The sequence below is a fragment of the Hylobates moloch genome, unplaced genomic scaffold (assembly GCF_009828535.3).
Source record: "Hylobates moloch isolate HMO894 unplaced genomic scaffold, HMol_V3 SCAFFOLD_19, whole genome shotgun sequence".
Classification (NCBI taxonomy): Eukaryota; Metazoa; Chordata; class Mammalia; order Primates; family Hylobatidae; genus Hylobates; species Hylobates moloch.
This window is the reverse complement of record NW_026652294.1, coordinates 49,250,885-49,257,863: the sequence shown is the minus strand read 5'-3', so window position 1 is coordinate 49,257,863 and position 6,979 is coordinate 49,250,885. Positions and strand designations below refer to the sequence as shown.

General features: G+C 44.4%; 1 long non-coding RNA gene across 1 annotated transcript; it reads right to left on the bottom strand.

Moving 5' to 3' along the window:
* Positions 1-3,103: 3,103 nt before the first annotated feature.
* LOC131382058 (uncharacterized) lies at positions 3,104-6,035 on the bottom strand. The gene is made up of 2 exons (XR_009211211.1): positions 5,987-6,035; positions 3,104-3,447 (listed from the first exon to the last, which is right to left on the bottom strand). It is a non-coding gene; the product is annotated as an uncharacterized LOC131382058 (long non-coding RNA).
* Between the last annotated feature and the right edge of the window lie 944 nt (positions 6,036-6,979).

Genomic DNA, 6,979 nt, shown 5'->3' with positions numbered 1-6,979 from the left:
TTGCTCCATGCATCTGTTGTCAGCCGGAGTTCTCTTCTAGACTGAGTCTGGCTGGGCAACTCTACTCTGTGTGTCTCTCTTCCCCTCCTGTGACCAGCCAGCCAACCTGGACACATTCTTCTCTTTGCAGTGGCAGAGGTGGAAGGGTACATGTTCAACTGAGCAAATGTTTTTTAAGACTCTATTTGCATTATATATGTGAATGTTCCTTTGGCTCAAGTAAATCAGATAGCCAAATTCAGAGTCAAAGGGTAGGAAAATGCACTTCTTCCCTTTTGGGGGATGAGCGGGAGTCATGTGGCAAGAGATATGGAAAGAAGGAGAGATGAAGACCTGAGGCCAAATCTACCCTACACCTATGCATCTGCTGTCCTAAGTCTCTACCATTCTGCTCATCTACCCCTGGGAGATTCTGCAGGAAACACGTGGCTGTCATCAGCTTTTATAACTAGATTCTCAAAGAAATTAATTCTGGCTTGCTTCTTTTTCTTAGAAAGGACTCATTTTTTTCTCTTATGCAATAAACAAACTTTTATATAATTTTCCATGAATCCAATAAAGATGGCCATCTGAACTTGTCTTAGTACTGAACTAATGAATTTGCTGTGAAATGTGTATTTCAATAGCTGATTTATGAAGGGACCGAATTGGAAATCAGGAATACTGCTTCCAGACAACACACAGATTTCCTGAAGTCTTTAATTTGAGGATTCCTTACTTCTTAAACTCCACACAGACCATGCCCAGGACTTCCTGAGACATGCTGAAACGGCAGTGTAGTAGAAACACTTATCAATATTCATGCTAGTCCCATTTTGTATTGTCTGTCCATCAGAGGAGAAAAAAAAGATTTATGACTCATTGTTTTCCAAAGATGCTGCTTCCTCTGCAGTTTTGCAGGTTGGTTTTGGATACAATTTTCTCCTTGTTTATACAATGCCCACTGAAGTGCTTTTTATATCCCAGGTTTGTATGTTTACAGGCCCATCAACCAATTTCATACATAATTTTCTGCCCCATAGTTGTCTTTGTTGGTTTGAAACTGACTTGATACATAAAAAACAAACAACATATCTAGATTCCGCCAGTGCCATTAAAAATAATCATCTTGTTTGACCTGTCCCTCTGATGATAACCTTTCATGATAGTTCTGCTTCCTTAGATCTGTCTTTTGGGATTGCCTTTGGGCGATTTCTGAAGTGGTAGGTTTCTGGAGTTCTCTAGGGAATTGTCCTAGGTTCTTTGGAGCCAGAGTTCCATTATCTGTGGGAGCACAGGAAGGAATTTTACAGTAATTCTGCTACAGTGAAACATTTGCCTTCAGGCCGGAATTGAAAATAGCAGCTGGAAGGACATTTGGAAAGAGGTGGGGGCGGGGGTGGGGTTGTGGGAGTGCAGGAGAGGTGGAGAGAGAGAGAGAGCTTTCACATTTGGATAAAAACACTAGCTACAAGGCAAAACGGAGACAGGGCTGGCATCTTCTACCCTTGAAACTATCCCAAATTAAATTCTTCTCGGGCTTGGCTCTTAAAGCCAGTTATTTCAGAGCCGTGAGTGTCGGCCAGGGTCGGCACTTGCTCTCGGTAATGAATGCTGAGCGCCACGGCTCCTGGATGATGACCAGACACACCGGCCTTGTTTCACCACTGTTCCTCTCACAAAAAGTCACTATCTAAAATGTGGATCAGTTCCCTGGAGTCACTGGTAATCGAACAACTAAATTTCAGCCGTCTGAAGACTTGGAGAAGACATGTTCCACCTTTACCCACGAGTGTCATTGCAATGAAGGACACAAATTATAGAAGGTTTGGGCACTGGCCTAAGAAATAAACAAAAGAATTTCAACTAGGAATAGAACCATCTACAAAACCGTGCTTTAAGAGATAGTTGATAGCTAGTGTCCAAGATCATGGGCCCCAGTGAACCACGCCTTCCAGTGTTAGTATTTGTGCCCTGCCAAACTGTGCCCAGGGCTGGTTCCCTCTGGTGGGTTCGTGGTCTCGCTGACTTCAGGAATGGAGCTGTGGACCTTCACAGTGAGTGTTACAGCTCTTAAAGATGGGACAGACTCAAAAAGTGAGCAGAAGCAGCAAGATTTATTGTGAAGAGCAAAAGAACAAAGCTTCCACAGTGCAGAAGAGAACCCCAGCCAGTTGAGTCCGCTGGCTGGGCGGGGTGTGGCCAGCTTTTATTCCCTTATTTGTCTTTGCCCATGTCCTGCTGATTGGTCCCTTTTACAGAGTGCTGATTGGTCCATTTTACAAACCTCTAGCTAGCTACAGAGTGCTGATTGGTGTGTTTTTACAGAGCACTGATTGGTGCATTTTGCAAACCTCTTGTAAGACAGAAGAGTTCTCCAAGTCCCCACTCGGCCCAGGAAGTCCAGCTGGCTTCACCTCTCAAAACTTCCTCCCTTTGAGTCTGGGCTGCCTTGTGACTTACTTGTGACTAATAGAATAAGGCTTAAATGACACTGTGTGACTTCTGAGGCTAGATTATAGGAAGTCTTGCAGCCTCTGTCTGGGTCTCCTACACACAACTTCCTGCTCTTGGGACATGCCCACTAGAACCTAGCCACCAGCCTGTGCACAGCCCAAGCTACACGGAGAGTCCATACGTAGGCGTTCTAGTTGACAGCCCAGCTGTGCTCCTGGTTGACAGCCAGCATCGACTGTCACTTCAGATGCCTCCAGCCCCAAACCCCAGCAGCCATTGTCCACAGCCATATGAGATATCACAAGAAAACTGCCCAACTTGGAAGACTGAACACACAGAATGATGAGATAATAATAAATTATTTTAAGCCACTAGATAACTAGAACAGATATTATATATTTGCACACAGCTCTCTCTCTCTCTCTCTCTCTCTCTATATATATATATATATATATATATGCTTTTGAATGGATCCGTCAATGATGGATCAGTTGAATGATTTTCATTTGCTCATGTATTCATTGACTCAACAAACATCTATTGAGCATACGTGTCAGGTACTATGCTAATCTCTGGGAATATAGTAGTGAACAAATTAATTATGGTCTTGCCTCCGAGGAACTTAGTCTAGTAAGGGAAGATGACAATAAACAAGCAAACACATAAATAATTGTGAACTTATAAATCATGTCTTTTTTTATTTGAAAAAAAAAAAAAAAACCATGGCGCTATGCCAGAATAAGAAAGGAAAATCCAACCCAGCCTGGTAATATGGTTTAGATTTGTGTCCTCCTCCACGATGAACTGTAATCCCCAGTGTTGGAGGAGAGGCCTGGTAGGAGGTGATGGGATCATGGGGGCGGATTTCTCCCTTGCTGTTCTCATAATAGCGAGTCTTCCTGAGATCTGGTTGTTTAAAAGTGTGTAGCACCTTTCATTTCGCTTCTTCTTCCTGCTTTTGCCATGACTGTAAGTTTCCTGAGGCCTTCCCAGTCATGCTTCCTGTACAGCCTGTGGAACCATAGAACCAATTAAACCTTTTTTTCTTTATAAATTACCCAGTCTCAGATAGTTCTTTATAGCAATGCGAGAATGAACTAATACACCTAATAATCAGTTAAGGCCCCTCTGAGGAGCTGACTTTTAAGTGGAATCTGAAACGCAAGAAGGAGCCAGCTACATTAGGGGTGGAGAACGCAGAAAGCTTTCTAGAATAAAAGAACAATAAAGACCCTAAAGTGGGAAGAGGCTTGGGATATTGGGAGGACCCAGAGAAAGCCATGATGATCGAGCTAGAGGGATCTAGGGGAGAGAGGCCAGAGAGGAAGAACTGGACCAGAGCAGTAGGCTTGTAGGCCATAGTGTGGTGTTTGGATTTTCTCCTAAATGCAATGGGAAGCTATTTAAGGCTTTTAGCAGGGGAGTGACATGATCCAATTTACATTTTAAAAAGGTCACTCAGACAGCCTGGAGGATAACAGATTGGAAGGGGCAAGAAGGGGATGAGGGAGGCCACCATCCAGGTGAGTTGACGGAGGTGTCTGAAGCTGCAGGCGGAACCCTGGGAGGCACCACAGAGCACCTGCTTCCTGCTGCACCTCAGATGGTTCCAGCAGCATTTGTGCTAAGGCAGGTCTTCTACGAAGTGTACTAGTGACTGATGACAAATGCTGTAGGCCCATAGTCACATCCCGAGAATCTCTCTGTTGTTTCTGCAATGCACACACTATCCTGGTTCTGGCTTGATAGATCAACAATGCCTATAGCTCACTCAGCCCCGCGAGGTGTGTGTCAAGGGGTGCTCAGAGCCTGCTCCCGACCCCACTCCGGTGCACCCTCATCTCACACAGGATGCCGCTCCAGGAGTGGCTGTGGGTGAGGGACTGTAGGAATATCGCCCGCCCACCCTCACCCTGAGCCAGCAGCAAATCCTGTATACTGGGACATGTGATGTCTGAAGTGCCAACCCATCTGGTTGACCAGATTTGCTGCCTTGATAAAGCTGTCTTTCCTGACCAAGTTGGCTGTTGTTACCAACAGATACTGGGTCCTTGTGCTGTTGTTAAATTAGTTGTGAATAAAAGGAAACCAGAGTAACTAAAGCCTGCAGTCCCCATAGGCTAGAGAAAATCTGTCGATAGCAAATTATTTCCTAGGATTGTTATTACAAAGGTATTTAGCTCTGCATGTTCAGTTCCCCTGACTTTCACCGGATTTATAGATTGTCCTTTCATAGGAACTGCCAGGCACATTTCTGACAAAAATATCTGCATGTGCGTAGCCAAGTGTGTGTGGCAGGCACTGAACTGAGCACGTTGGGGAATAGATCCCATCACCTACCTACTCACAACCCTCACCTGAAATCTGTTTCCGCCAGCACCATCTAGCTACTCCCTGCTGTGAATTTAAGAGTTAGGCTGGGCATGATGGCTCATGCCTGTAATCCCAGCATTTTGGGAGGCTGAGCTGGGTGGATCACTTGAAGTCAGGAGTTCGAGACCAGTCTGATTAACATGGTAAAACCCCATCTCTACTAAAAAATGCAAAAATTAGCCAGGTGTGGTGGCGGGCGTCTGTAATCCCAGTGACTTGGGAAGCTGAGGCAAAAGAATGCTTGAACCCGGGAGGCAGAGGTTGCAGTGGGCCGAGATTGTGCCATTGCACTCCAGCCTGGGTGACAGAACGAGACTCCATTTCAAATAAAAAAAAAAAGAGAGTTAACCTTTGGCCAGGGCGGTGGCTCACGTCTGTAATCCCAGCACTTTTAGAGGTCGAGGTGGGTGGATCACTTGAGGTCAGAAGTTTGAAACCAGCCTGGCCGACACGGTGAAACCCCATCTCTACTAAAAATACTAAAGTTAGCCAGGCATGGTGGCAGGCACCTGTAATCCCAGCTACTCTGGAGGCTGAGGCAGGAGAATGGCTTGAAGCTGGGAGGCGGAGGTTGTGGTGAGCTGAGATCGTGCCACTGCACTCCAGCCTGGGCAACAGGGCGAGACTCCATCTCAATGAAAAAAAGAGAGAGAGAGAGAGTTAGGCTTCATCTCTCTCTTCCTCCGCACTGGCACTTACTGAATATCTCCAAACCCCTCACTTTGCTCCCCTGCCCACTGCTATCCTAGTCCAAGATGCCTACAGCAGCAACCTCTTAGGCCTCAGTGTCCAGACTCCTCTGCTCTTCTTCCTGCAGCCTTGCTCTGAGCTCCCCGGATTCATCACTCCCTGCTCCCACCTCATCCTCTGTACATCAGCCATATTCACTGACCGTCAGCCCCTCAAGTGTGCTCTCTCCCAACTCTGGGCCTTCCCATATCTCAAAGAGTTGACAGATTGCCATCTTCAGCCCTGCTCTGTTTTGTAAATTAAGTTTTACTGGCATCCAACCCCGTTCATTGATAGGTTATCTGTGGCTGCTTTTGTGCTACAACAACAAAGTTGAGTAGAAAACTTTGCCGACCCTCCATATACTATTTCTTCTGCCTCTCCTCTTCTTAAGTCCTTTCTCCATGTTCACACCTTCCTTCCCTTCACTTGTTTAATGCCTACTTACCGTTCAGCCCTCAGATTGGAAATAACTTCTTCTAGGAAGTCCTCCCTGACCATACCCTATCCCCTGTATATGTTCCCATAGCACTCCATTGTTGAATCACAGCAGTAATTACAATGGCCTGCTTACTTAGACAAGTCTGGATCCCCACTAGATTGTATATTCCTTGAGGACAGAGGCTGGGTTGTAAACCCTAAAAATCTGAGACAGGTCTCAGTGAATTTAGAAAGTTTGTTTTGCCAAGGTTAAGGATGTGCCCATGACACAGCCTCAGGAGATCCTGACCACGTGTGCCCAAGGTGGTTGGGGTACAGCTTGCTTTTACACATTTTAGGGAGACACGGGACATCAATCAATGTGTGTAAGATGTACATTAGTTCGGTTCAGTAAGGTGGGACAACTCGAAGTGGGGGCTGCCCAGTTAGCAGCAGGTAAGAGACAAAAGGTTGCATTTTTTTGTGAATGCTCAGTGAATCTTCATTTTTACATAAACAATAGGGCAGAGGGAGCCATCAGATATGCATTGTCTCAGGTGAACCTCAGAGGGGTGATTTAAATTCTGTCTGTCCTTTGTCCACAAGGAATTTCCGTTTGTCTAAATATTTAAATGTTATAAAACGAGCTAACGAACAGTTCAATGAAATACCTTTATACTCTCAGCCTGAGAAGTATTCCTTCATACGTAGTGAAAAATACATGTAAAGCTATGATTTGTATGTGATTAAAAGTTGGCAAACTATTAAAGATAATTTAATTGTTATGAATGCCCAGGTGTTCTAATATTTTATATTTGTATGTTTATTTTATAACATTTACTCTTCTCTTTATTTTGGCAAAAATCACTTTGTTATTGTAATCTAGATTTTCACATAATGTGTGTTCAATTGCTAGTAATCTAAAGGATTAGAAATAAAATTAATTGCATTAAAAGTACACAAAATTTGGATGTATTTTCAAAAAAGTAAATCAAAGTAAAAATAAAGCAAAATATGAATA